Source organism: Lytechinus variegatus, chromosome 4 (assembly GCF_018143015.1).
Source record: "Lytechinus variegatus isolate NC3 chromosome 4, Lvar_3.0, whole genome shotgun sequence".
Lineage (NCBI taxonomy): Eukaryota > Metazoa > Echinodermata > Echinoidea > Temnopleuroida > Toxopneustidae > Lytechinus > Lytechinus variegatus.
This window is the reverse complement of record NC_054743.1, coordinates 2334222-2348613: the sequence shown is the minus strand read 5'-3', so window position 1 is coordinate 2348613 and position 14392 is coordinate 2334222.

The window sequence follows — 14392 nt, the reverse complement described above, 5'->3', positions numbered from 1 at the left end:
ATATCATTGATAATCTTGATCGTAGACATCCTAAGAATAAGTTTTGACCATTACTAAATGTGATTATTGATGTGGTGATGACAATCGTCAGACATACATCTTCAAACAGATACATACAAGATAGATGATTATACCTCACGGATCAACACGGCAATGCCGGCATGATCCGGGGAGGTCCGGGATAGTTTTGCCCCAGATGACTCTGAACATGGCATCAACACGGCAGCTTCACACGGATCTACACGGATCATGCCGGCAGAGCACGTCGTCAACACGGATCAATACGTCAGCAACACGGACCTACACGTCAGCTACACGGACCACCACGTCAGCAACACGGACCTACACGTCAGCAATACGGACGAACACGTCAAATGCGTTATCCATTGAGCTAGCATATTCCCCATAGAGATTACACGTAAGCAAATTTGAGAATTACAATTCCAATTTTGCAAGCGAAATACGGGCATGATCCCGGCATCTGATCAAAAAATGGAGTGCATATTTTCGAAAGCTTAGAATCTCGGCTACAACATACTAAAAATTCAGGGAAAACTGACAAGAAACAATGGAGATATAGCTCACGAAATAGAGGAATGTCGAATCTAGTTTTGAGAAAAGACATGTCCCATAGAGATTACACGCAAAATACATGTGATATGAAAAAAAGTAATTATAATCTGTTTTATCTTGCTAAATTTAAACTTTTATACCTTTAAATTATCATAAAGGATCATGTAAGAAGTGGCAAAAAGAAAAAAAAAGTGAAAAAAAAATTCATCTTGTCCACCCCAGGACTCGAACCCGCGCCCTTTAAGAAGCAGTCAAAGCCACGATATTCCCCATAGAGAATACACGTAAGCAATTTTGAGAATTACAAGTCCAATTTTGCAAGTGAAATACGGGCATGATCTCGGCATCTGATCAAAAAATGAAGGCACATTTGCGAAAGCTTAGAATCTCAGCTACAACATACTAAAAGCTTAAAGAAAACTGACAAGAAAAAATGGAGATATGGCTCACGAAATAGAGGAATGTCGAATCTGGTTTTGAGAAAAAGTCATGTCCCATAGAGATTACACGCAAAATGAGGAAAAATGACATGCCTCTTTTCATCGCTGTTTTACGCAATGATGCGTTTCTCAAAACGAAAATTTATGTCATATAGGAGAAAGAGTACATTCTAAACTACAACATATCGAAATCTGGGCGAAAAACGATCTATATTCGAGAAGTTACAACCAAATTTGCATAAATTTGATGACGTCATTTTTGAAAAAATGAAATTTTTAGTTTAGGCGCCATTTTGATGACGTCACGATATAATTTAGGGACATTGATGACATGAAATCAAATCTACAACTCATACTCTATCGATATATGAAAAAAAAATTGGGGGTCAATGGACTATTTAAAGAGCTACAGTGAATTTACAATAGGCATGTTTTTGCCCATATATGGCCTATAGTGAGAGCTCGCGCGCACACGTGCTGCAAACTTTAACGGGTGTTGATTTCGTTATTAATGGTCGTAGAAGGTTGATCAAGTTATCAAATTGTTCAAAATTTTATTATCAATGAAATGATGTAAAAAAAACGGTGTTTTTGCACTGTGTTAAGGTGTTACGCGAGGAAAACGCGCGCGCATACGTGCGCGCGCGCAAATTTTTGAAATGCTTAAAATGACCTGAAACGTACTCTCGTTTGGTCAAAAAGTGATTTTGAGCATTTTTAAATTTTGACGCGCGCGCATACGCGCGCACATGACCTCCAGGTGACCTTTGATGACATGACCTGATGACCCTTGACCTGAAGTTGATGTGATGTTAATTTGATTGATTTTTGATAATTGATAATGGAGATATGATTGATAATGTGATTTTACAAAATGGCGCCTAGATGACGTCATCATGACCTGATGACATCAAAAAGCAAATTTTTGACGTTTCCATAAGAGACCCTATGTATGGTATAAACTTCAATGAAATTAATTTTGTCAAACTCGAGATAACTTGGCGACAAAAACCTTGCCATTAAAAAGAATAAAAACTAGAATTTAATTCGTCATGCGGACGAATTAGGTGGTCTGTCTTTGTTATTGCCGTCATGATCACTTACCATGTTCATGCAGATCAATGTGATCTTCATGATGACAACTGAATGTTGATTATGGATAGAATGCTTGTGAAAGACGGGAGATGATAAAGCACTGTAAAAGGGTCTCTTTGATGTATGACAATACATGTGATATGAAAAAAAGTAATTATAATCTGTTTTATCTTGCTAAATTTAAACTTGTATACCTTTAAATTATCATAAAGGATCATGTAAGAAGTGGCAAAAAGAAAAAAAAAGTGAAAAAAAAATTATCTTGTTCACCCCAGGACTCGAACCCGCGCCCTTTAGGAAGCAGTCAAAGCCACGATATTCCCCATAGAGAATACACGTAAGCAATTTTGAGAATTACAAGTCCAATTTTGCAAGTGAAATACGGGCATGATCTCGGCATCTGATCAAAAAATGAAGGGCACATCTGCGAAAGCTTAGAATCTCAGCTACAACATACTAAAAGCTTAAAGAAAACTGACAAGAAAAAATGGAGATATGGCTCACGAAATAGAGGAATGTCGAATCTGGTTTTGAGAAAAAGTCATGTCCCATAGAGATTACACGCAAAATGAGGAAAAATGACATGCCTCTTTTCATCGCTGTTTTACGCAATGATGCGTTTCTCAAAACGAAAATTTATGTTTACTAAGGAAAAAGAGTACATTCTAAACCACAACATATCGAAATCTGGGCGAAAAACGATCTATATTCGAGAAGTTACAACCAAATTTGCATAAATTTGATGACGTCATTTTTGAAAAAATGAAATTTTTAGTTTAGGCTCTATTTTGATGACGTCACGATATAATTTAGGGACAATGGTGACATGAAATCAAATCTACAACTCATACTCTATCGATATATGAAAAAAAAATTGGGGGTCAATGGACTATTTAAAGAGCTACAGTGAATTTGCAATAGGCATGTTTTTGCCCATATATGGCCTATAGTGAGAGCTCGCGCGCACACGTGCTGCAAAGTTTAACGGGTGTTAATTTCGTTATTAATGGTCGTAGAAGGTTGATCAAGGTATCAAATTGTTCAAAATTTTATTATCAATGCAATGATGTAAAAAAACGGTGTTTCTGAGTTGTGTTAAGGTGTTACGCGCGGAAACGCGCACGCATGCGTGCGCGCGCGCAAATTTTTGAAATGCTTAGAATGACCTAAAACGTACTCTCGTTTGGTCAAAAAGTGATTTTGAGCATTTTTAAATTTTGACGCGCGCGTACGCGCGCGTCGTGACCTCCAGGTGACCTTTGATGACATGACCTAATGACCCTTGACCTGAAGTTGATGTGATGTAAATTTGATTGATTTTTGATAATTGATAATGGAGATGTGATTGATAATGTGATTTTACAAAATGGCGCCTAGATGACGTCATCATGACGTGATGACCTTGAAAAGCTTATTTTGACGTGTCCATGACAGATCCTATAGATGACATGAAATTCAATGAAATTGATCAAGTCTATTTTGAGATAACTTGGCGACAAGAAAAATCCGTAAAAATAAATAAATAAAAATAATAATAAGAAAATTCTGACGAAATTAAAAGGTGATCTGTCATAAATGACAGACCACCTAACTAGAATTTAATTCGTCATGCGGACGAATTAGGTGGTCTGTCATGATTTGTCATTCAGTGCCGTCTGATGTATGAAATAAATCATTTAGATATCATTGATAATCTTGATCGTAGACATCCTAAGAATAAGTTTTGACCATTGCTAAATGTGATTATTGATGTGGTGATGACAATCGTCAGACATACATCTTCAAACAGATACATACAAGATAGATGATTATACCTCACGGATCAACACGGCAATGCCGGCATGATCCGGGGAGGTCCGGGATAGTTTTGCCCCAGATGACTGTGAACACGGCATCAACACGGCAGCTTCACACGGATCTACACGGATCATGCCGGCAGAGCACGTCGTCAACACGGACCAATACGTCAGCAACACGGACCTACACGTCAGCTACACGGACCACCACGTCAGCAACACGGACCTACACGTCAGCAATACGGACGAACACGTCAAATGCGTTATCCATTGAGCTAGCATATTCCCCATAGAGATTACACGTAAGCAAATTTGAGAATTACAATTCAAATTTTGCAAGCGAAATACGGGCATGATCCCGGCATCTGATCAAAAAATGGAGGGCATATTTTCGAAAGCTTAGAATCTCGGCTACAACATACTAAAAGCTCAGGGAAAACTGACAAGAAACAATGGAGATATGGCTCACGAAATAGAGGAATGTCGCATCTAGTTTTGAGAAAAGGTCATGTCCCATAGAGATTACACGCAAAATACATGTGATATGAAAAAAAGTAATTATAATCTGTTTTATCTTGCTAAATTTAAACTTTTATACCTTTAAATTATCATAAAGGATCATGTAAGAAGTGGCAAAAAGAAAAAAAAAAGTGAAAAAAAAATTCATCTTGTTCACCCCAGGACTCGAACCCGCGCCCTTTAAGAAGCAGTCAAAGCCACGATATTCCCCATAGAGAATACACGTAAGCAATTTTGAGAATTACAAGTCCAATTTTGCAAGTGAAATACGGGCATGATCCCGGCATCTGATCAAAAAATGAAGGGCACACTTGCGAAAGCTTAGAATCTCAGCTACAACATACTAAAAGCTTAAAGAAAACTGACAAGAAAAAATGGAGATATGGCTCACGAAATAGAGGAATGTCGAATCTGGTTTTGAGAAAAAGTCATGTCCCATAGAGATTACACGCAAAATGAGGAAAAATGACATTCCTCTTTTCATCGCTGTTTTACGCAATGATGCGTTTCTCAAAACGAATATTTATGTTTACTAAGGAGAAAGAGTACATTCTAAACTACAACATATCGAAATCTGGGCGAAAAAACGATCTATATTCGAGAAGTTACAACCAAATTTGCATAAATTTGATGACGTCATTTTTGAAAAAATGAAATTTTTAGTTTAGGCGCCATTTTGATGACGTCACGATATAATTTAGGGACAATGGTGACATGAAATCAAATGTACAACTCATACTCTATCGATATATGAAAAAAAAATTGGGGGTCAACGGACTATTTAAAGAGCTACAGTGAATTTTCAATAGGCATGTTTTCGCCCATATATGGCCTATAGTGAGAGCTCGCGCGCACACGTGCTGCAAACTTTAACGGGTGTTAATTTCGTTATTAGTGGTCTTAGAAGGTTGATCAAGGTATCAAATTGTTCAGAATTTTATTATCAATGCAAAGATGTAAAAAAAACGGTGTTTCTGCGTTGCGTTAAGGCGTTACGCGAGGAAGTGCGCGCGCATCCGTGCGCGCGCGCAAAATTTTGAAATGCTTAGAATGACCTAAAACATACTCTCGTTTGGTCAAAAAGTGATTTTGAGCATTTTGAAATTTTGACGCACGCGTACGCGCGCGTCCTGACCTTCAGGTGACCTTTGATGACATGATTTGATGACCCTTGACCTGAACTTAGTGTGATGTTAATTTGATTGATTTTTGATAATTGATAATGGAGATGTGATTGATAATGTGATTTTACAAAATGGCGCCTAGATGACGTCATCATGACCTGTTGACCTTGAAAAGCTTATTCTGACGTGTCCATGACAGATCCTATAAATGACATGAAATTCAATGAAATTGATCAAGTCGATTTTGAGATAACTTGGCGACAAAAAAATCGTTAAAAATAAATAAAAAGAAAATTCTGACGAAATTAAGAGGTGATCTGTCATAAATGACAGACCACCTAACTAGAATTTAATTCGTCATGCGGACGAATTAGGTGGTCTGTCATGATTTGTCATTCAGTGTCGGCTGATGTATGAAATAAATCATTTAGATATCATTGATAATCTTGATCGTAGACATCCTAAGAATAAGTTTTGACCATTACTAAATGTGATTATTGATGTGGTGATGACAATCGTCAGACATACATCTTCAAACAGATACGTACAAGATAGATGATTATACCTCACGGATCAACACGGCAATGCCGGCATGATCCGGGGAGGTCCGGGATAGTTTTGCCCCAGATGACTGTGAACACGGCATCAACACGACAGCTTCACACGGATATACACGGATCATGCCGGCAGAGCACGTCGTCAACACGGACCAATACGTCAGCAACACGGACCTACACGTCAGCTACACGGATCGACCACCACGTCAGCAACACGGACCTACACGTCAGCAATACGGACGAACACGTCAAATGCGTTATCCATTGAGCTAGCATATTCCCCATAGAGATTACACGTAAGCAAATTTGAGAATTACAATTCCAATTTTGCAAGCGAAATACGGGCATGATCACGGCATCTGATAAAAAAATAGAGGGCATCTTGACGAAAGCTTAGAATCTCGGCTACAACATACTAAAAGCTCAGGGAAAACTGACAAGAAACAATGGAGATATAGCTCACGAAATAGAGGAATGTCGAATCGAGTTTTGAGAAAAGGTCATGTCCCATAGAGATTACACGCAAAATACATGTGATATGAAAAAAAGTAAATATAATCTGTTTTATCTTGCTAAATTTAAACTTTTATACCTTTAAATTATCATAAAGGATCATGTAAGAAGTGGCAAAAAGAAAAAAAAAAGTGAAAAAAAAAATTCATCTTGTTCACCCCAGGACTCGAACCCGCGCCCTTTAGAAAGCAGTCAAAGCCACGATATTCCCCATAGAGAATACACGTAAGCAATTTTGAGAATTACAAGTCCAATTTTGCAAGTGAAATACGGGCATGACCTCGGCATCTGATCAAAAAATGAAGGGCACACTTGCGAAAGCTTAGAATCTCAGCTACAACATACTAAAAGCTTAAAGAAAACTGACAAGAAATAATGGAGATATGGCTCACGAAATAGAGGAATGTCGAATCTGGTTTTGAAAAAAAGTCATGTCCCATAGAGATTACACGCAAAATGAGGAAAAATGACATGCCTCTTTTCATCGCTGTTTTACGCAATAATGCGTTTCTCAAAACGAATATTTATGCTAACTGAGGAGAAAGAGTACCTTCTAACCTACAACATATCGAAATCTGGGCGAAAAACGATCTATATTCGAGAAGTTACAACCAAATTTGCATAAATTTGATGACGTCATTTTTGAAAAAATGAAATTTTTAGTTTAGGCGCCATTTTGATGACGTCACGATATAATTTAGGGACAATGGTGACATGAAATCAAATCTACAACTCATACTCTATCGATATATGAAAAAAAAATTGGGGGTCAACGGACTATTTAAAGAGCTACAGTGAATTTTTAATAGGCATGTTTTTGCCCATATATGGCCTATAGTGAGAGCTCGCGCGCACACGTGCTGCAAACTTTAACGGGTGTTAATTTCGTTTTTAATGGTCGTAGAAGGTTGATCAAGGTACCAAATTGTTCAGAATTTTATTATCAATGCAATGATGTAAAAAAAACGGTGTTTCTACTTTGCGTTAAGGTGTTACGCGCGGAAACGCGCACGCATGCGTGCGCGCGCGCAAATTTTTGAAATGCTTAAAATGACCTAAAACGTACTCTTGTTCGGTCAAAAAGTGATTTTGAGCATTTTTAAATTTTGACGCGCGCGTACGCGCGCGTCGTGACCTCCAGGTGACTTTTGATGACATGTATTGATGACTCTTGACTTGAAGTTGATGTGATGTAAATTTGATTGATTTTTGATAATTGATAATGGAGATGTGATTGATAATGTGATTTAACAAAATGGCGCCTAGATGACGTCATCATGACCTGTTGACCTCGAAAAGCTTATTCTGACGTGTCCATGACAGATCCTATAAATGACATGAAATTCAATGAAATTGATCAAGTCGATTTTGAGATAACTTGGCGACAAAAAAATCGTTAAAAATAAATAAATAAAAAGAAAATTCTGACGAAATTAAGAGGTGATCTGTCATAAATGACAGACCACCTAACTAGAATTTAATTCGTCATGCGGACGAATTAGGTGGTCTGTCATGATTTTTCATTCAGAGTCGGCTAATGTATAAAATGAATAATTTAGATATGATTGATAATCTTGATTCTAGACATCCTAAGAATAAATTTTGACCATTGCTCAATGTGATTATTAATGTTTCCCATAGACTTTACACGTAAGCAATTTTGAGAATTACAATTCCAATATTGCAAGTGAAAAACGGGCATGATCCCGGCATCTGATCAAAAAGTGGAGGGCACACTACCGAAAGCCCAGAATCTCAGCTATAACATATTAAAAGCTCCGGCAAAACTGACAAGAAGAAATGGAGATATGGCTCACGAAATAGAGGAATGTCGAATCTAGTTTTGAGAAAAAGTCATGTCCCATAGAGATTACACACAAAATACATGTGATATGAAAAAAACAATTATAATCTGTTTTATCTTGCTAAATTTTAACTTTCATACCTTTTAATTATCATAAAGGATCATGTAAGAGGTGGCAAAAAGAAAAAAAATGAAAAAAAAATCATCTATTCTACCCCAGGAATCGAACCTCCGCCCTCGAGAAAGCAAGTCAAATGCGTTATCCATTGAGCCACGATATTCCCCATAGAGATTACACGTAAGCAATTTTGAGAATTACAATTCCAATTTTGCAAGTGAAATACGGGCATGATCCCGGCATCTGATCAAAAAATGAAGGGCACACTTCCGATAGCCCAGAATCTCAGCTACATCATGTTAAAAGCTCAAGGAAAGCTGACAAGAAAAAATGGAGATATGGCTCACGAAATAGAGGAATGTCGAATCTAGTTTTGGGAAAAAGTCATGTCCCATAGAGATTACACGCAAAATGAGGAAAAATGACATGCCTCTTTTCATCGCTGTTTTACGCAATGATGCGTTTCTCAAAACGAATATTCATGTTAACTGAGGAGAAAGTGTACATTCTAAACTACACCATATTAAAATCTGGGCGAAAAATGATCTATATTCGAGAAGTTACAGCCAAATTTGCATAAATTTGATGACGTCATTTTTGAAAAAAATGAAATTTTTAGTTTGGGCGCCTATTTGATGACGTCACGATATAATTTAGGGACAATGGTGACATGAAATCAAATCTACAACTCATACTCTATCGATATATCAAAAAAAAATTGGGGGTCAACGGACTTTTTAAAGAGCTACAGTGAATTTACAATAGGCATGTTTTTGCCCATATATGGCCTATAGTGAGAGCTCGCGCGCACACGTGCTGCAAACTTTAATGGGTGTTAATTTCTATATTAATGGTTGTAGAAGGTTGACCAAGGTATCAAATTGCTCAGAATTTTATTAGCAATGCAATGATATTAAAAGAAACGGTTTTTCTGCGTTGCGTTAAGGTGTAACGCGCGGAAACGCGCGCGCATACGTGCGCGCGCGCAAATTTTTGAAATGCTTAAAATGACCTGAAACGTACCCAAAAAATTTTATAGGTCATTTGGACGATTTTTTTACCTTTGACGCGCGCGTACGCGCGCGTCATGACCTTTACATGACCTTTGATGACATTGACAGTTGACCCTTGACATGAAGTTAATGTCATGTCAATATTGTTAATTTTTGATAATTGATAATGAAGATATGATCAAATGAAGAATTTTACAAAATGGCGCGTAGATGACGTCATCATGACCATATGACCTTGAAAAGCTTATTTTGCCGTCTCTATGATAGATTCTATATATGACGAAAAAATCAGCAAAATTGATTCAGCCAATTTCGAGAAAAGTTGGCGACAAACATAGGTGCCAAGAATAAAGAAATAAAGAAATAAAGAAAATTCTGACGAAATCAATAGGTGATCTGTCGTAGACAGACCACCTAACTAGAATTTAATTCGTCATGCGGACGAATTAGGTGGTCTGTCATGATTTGTCATTCAGTGTCGGCTGATGTATGAAATAAATCATTTAGATATCATTGATAATCTTGATCGTAGACATCCTAAGAATAAGTTTTGACCATTACTAAATGTGATTATTGATGTGGTGATGACAATCGTCAGACATACATCTTCAAACAGATACATAGAAGATTATACCTCACGGATCAACACGGCAATGCCGGCATGATCCGGGGAGGTCCGGGATAGTTTTGCCCCAGATGACTGTGAACACGGCATCAACACGGCAGCTTCACACGGATCTACACGGATCATGCCGGCAGAGCACGTCGTCAACACGGATCAATACGTCAGCAACACGGACCTACACGTCAGCTACACGGACCACCACGTCAGCAACACGGACCTACACGTCAGCAATACGGACGAACACGTCAAATGCGTTATCCATTGAGCTAGCATATTCCCCATAGAGATTACACGTAAGCAAATTTGAGAATTACAATTCCAATTTTGTAAGCGAAATACGGGCATGATCCCGGCATCTGATCAAAAAATGGAGGGCATATTTTCGAAAGCTTAGAATCTCGGCTACAACATACTAAAAATTCAGGGAAAACTGACAAGAAACAATGGAGATATAGCTCACGAAATAGAGGAATGTCGAATCTAGTTTTGAGAAAAGGTCATGTCCCATAGAGATTACACGCAAAATACATGTGATATGAAAAAAGTAATTATAATCTGTTTTATCTTGCTAAATTTAAACTTTTATACCTTTAAATTATCATAAAGGATCATGTAAGAAGCGGCAAAAAGAAAAAAAAGTGAAAAAAAATTCATCTTGTTCACCCCAGGACTCGAACCCGCGCCCTTTAGAAAGTAGTCAAAGCCACGATATTTCCCATAGAGAATACACGTAAGCAAGTTTGAGAATTACAATTCAAATTTTGCAAGCGAAATACGGGCATGATCCCGGCATCTGATCAAAAAATGGAGGGCACACTTCCGAAAGCTTAGAATCTCAGCTACAACATACTAAAAGCTCAGGGAAAACTGACAAGAAACAATAGAGATATGGCTCACGAAATAGAGGAATGTCGAATCTAGTTTTGAGAAAAAGTCATGTCCCATAGAGATTACACGCAAAATACATGTGATATGAAAAAAGCAATTATAATCTGTTTTATCTTGCTAAATTTAAACTTTTATACCTTTTAATTATCATAAAGGATCATGTAAGAAGTGGCAAAAAGAAAAAAAAAAGTGAAAAAAAATTCATCTTGTTCACCCCAGGACTCGAACCCGCGCCCTTTAGAAAGCAGTCAAAGCCACGATATTCCCCATAGAGAATACACGTAAGCAATTTTGAGAATTACAAGTCCAATTTTGCAAGTGAAATACGGGCATGATCCCGGCATCTGATCAAAAAATAAAGTGCACACTTCCGAAAGCTTAGAATCTCAGCTACAACATACTAAAAGCTTAAAGAAAACTGACAAGAAAAAATGGAGATATGGCTCACGAAATAGAGGAATGTCGAATCTGGTTTTGAGAAAAAGTCATGTCCCATAGAGATTACACGCAAAATGAGGAAAAATGACATGCCTCTTTTCATCGCTGTTTTACGCAATGATGCGTTTCTCAAAACGAATAATCATGTTAACTGAGGAGAAAGAGTACATTCTAAACTACAACATATCGAAATCTGGGCGAAAAACGATCTATATTCGAGAAGTTACAACCAAATTTGCATAAATTTGATGACGTCATTTTTGAAAAAATGAAATTTTTAGTTTAGGCGCCATTTTGATGACGTCACGATATAATTTAGGGACAATGGTGACATGAAATCAAATCTACAACTCATACTCTATCGATATATGAAAAAAAAATTGGGGGTCAACGGACTATTTAAAGAGCTACAGTGAATTTTTAATAGGCATGTTTTTGCCCATATATGGCCTATAGTGAGAGCTCGCGCGCACACGTGCTGCAAACTTTAACGGGTGTTAATTTCGTTTTTAATGGTCGTAGAAGGTTGATCAAGGTACCAAATTGTTCAGAATTTTATTATCAATGCAATGATGTAAAAAAAACGGTGTTTCTACTTTGCGTTAAGGTGTTACGCGCGGAAACGCGCACGCATGCGTGCGCGCGCGCAAATTTTTGAAATGCTTAAAATGACCTAAAACGTACTCTTGTTCGGTCAAAAAGTGATTTTGAGCATTTTTAAATTTTGACGCGCGCGTACGCGCGCGTCGTGACCTCCAGGTGACTTTTGATGACATGTATTGATGACTCTTGACTTGAAGTTGATGTGATGTAAATTTGATTGATTTTTGATAATTGATAATGGAGATGTGATTGATAATGTGATTTAACAAAATGGCGCCTAGATGACGTCATCATGACCTGTTGACCTCGAAAAGCTTATTCTGACGTGTCCATGACAGATCCTATAAATGACGTGAAATTCAATGAAATTGATCAAGTCGATTTTGAGATAACTTGGCGACAAAAAAATCGTTAAAAATAAATAAATAAAAAGAAAATTCTGACGAAATTAAGAGGTGATCTGTCATAAATGACAGACCACCTAACTAGAATTTAATTCGTCATGCGGACGAATTAGGTGGTCTGTCATGATTTTTCATTCAGAGTCGGCTAATGTATAAAATGAATAATTTAGATATGATTGATAATCTTGATTCTAGACATCCTAAGAATAAATTTTGACCATTGCTCAATGTGATTATTAATGTTTCCCATAGACTTTACACGTAAGCAATTTTGAGAATTACAATTCCAATATTGCAAGTGAAAAACGGGCATGATCCCGGCATCTGATCAAAAAGTGGAGGGCACATTACCGAAAGCCCAGAATCTCAGCTATAACATATTAAAAGCTCCGGCAAAACTGACAAGAAGAAATGGAGATATGGCTCACGAAATAGAGGAATGTCGAATCTAGTTTTGAGAAAAAGTCATGTCCCATAGAGATTACACACAAAATACATGTGATATGAAAAAAACAATTATAATCTGTTTTATCTTGCTAAATTTTAACTTTCATACCTTTTAATTATCATAAAGGATCATGTAAGAGGTGGCAAAAAGAAAAAAAATGAAAAAAAAAATCTATTCTACCCCAGGAATCGAACCTCCGCCCTCGAGAAAGCAAGTCAAATGCGTTATCCATTGAGCCACGATATTCCCCATAGAGATTACACGTAAGCAATTTTGAGAATTACAATTCCAATTTTGCAAGTGAAATACGGGCATGATCCCGGCATCTGATCAAAAAATGAAGGGCACACTTCCGATAGCCCAGAATCTCAGCTACATCATGTTAAAAGCTCAAGGAAAGCTGACAAGAAAAAATGGAGATATGGCTCACGAAATAGAGGAATGTCGAATCTAGTTTTGGGAAAAAGTCATGTCCCATAGAGATTACACGCAAAATGAGGAAAAATGACATGCCTCTTTTCATCGCTGTTTTACGCAATGATGCGTTTCTCAAAACGAATATTCATGTTAACTGAGGAGAAAGTGTACATTCTAAACTACACCTTATTAAAATCTGGGCGAAAAATGATCTATATTCGAGAAGTTACAGCCAAATTTGCATAAATTTGATGACGTCATTTTTGAAAAAAATGAAATTTTTAGTTTGGGCGCCTATTTGATGACGTCACGATATAATTTAGGGACAATGGTGACATGAAATCAAATCTACAACTCATACTCTATCGATATATCAAAAAAAAATTGGGGGTCAACGGACTTTTTAAAGAGCTACAGTGAATTTACAATAGGCATGTTTTTGCCCATATATGGCCTATAGTGAGAGCTCGCGCGCACACGTGCTGCAAACTTTAATGGGTGTTAATTTCTATATTAATGGTTGTAGAAGGTTGACCAAGGTATCAAATTGCTCAGAATTTTATTAGCAATGCAATGATATTAAAAGAAACGGTTTTTCTGCGTTGCGTTAAGGTGTAACGCGCGGAAACGCGCGCGCATACGTGCGCGCGCGCAAATTTTTGAAATGCTTAAAATGACCTGAAACGTACCCAAAAAATTTTATAGGTCATTTGGACGATTTTTTTACCTTTGACGCGCGCGTACGCGCGCGTCATGACCTTTACATGACCTTTGATGACATTGACAGTTGACCCTTGACATGAAGTTAATGTCATGTCAATATTGTTAATTTTTGATAATTGATAATGAAGATATGATCAAATGAAGAATTTTACAAAATGGCGCGTAGATGACGTCATCATGACCATATGACCTTGAAAAGCTTATTTTGCCGTCTCTATGATAGATTCTATATATGACGAAAAAATCAGCAAAATTGATTCAGCCAATTTCGAGAAAAGTTGGCGACAAACATAG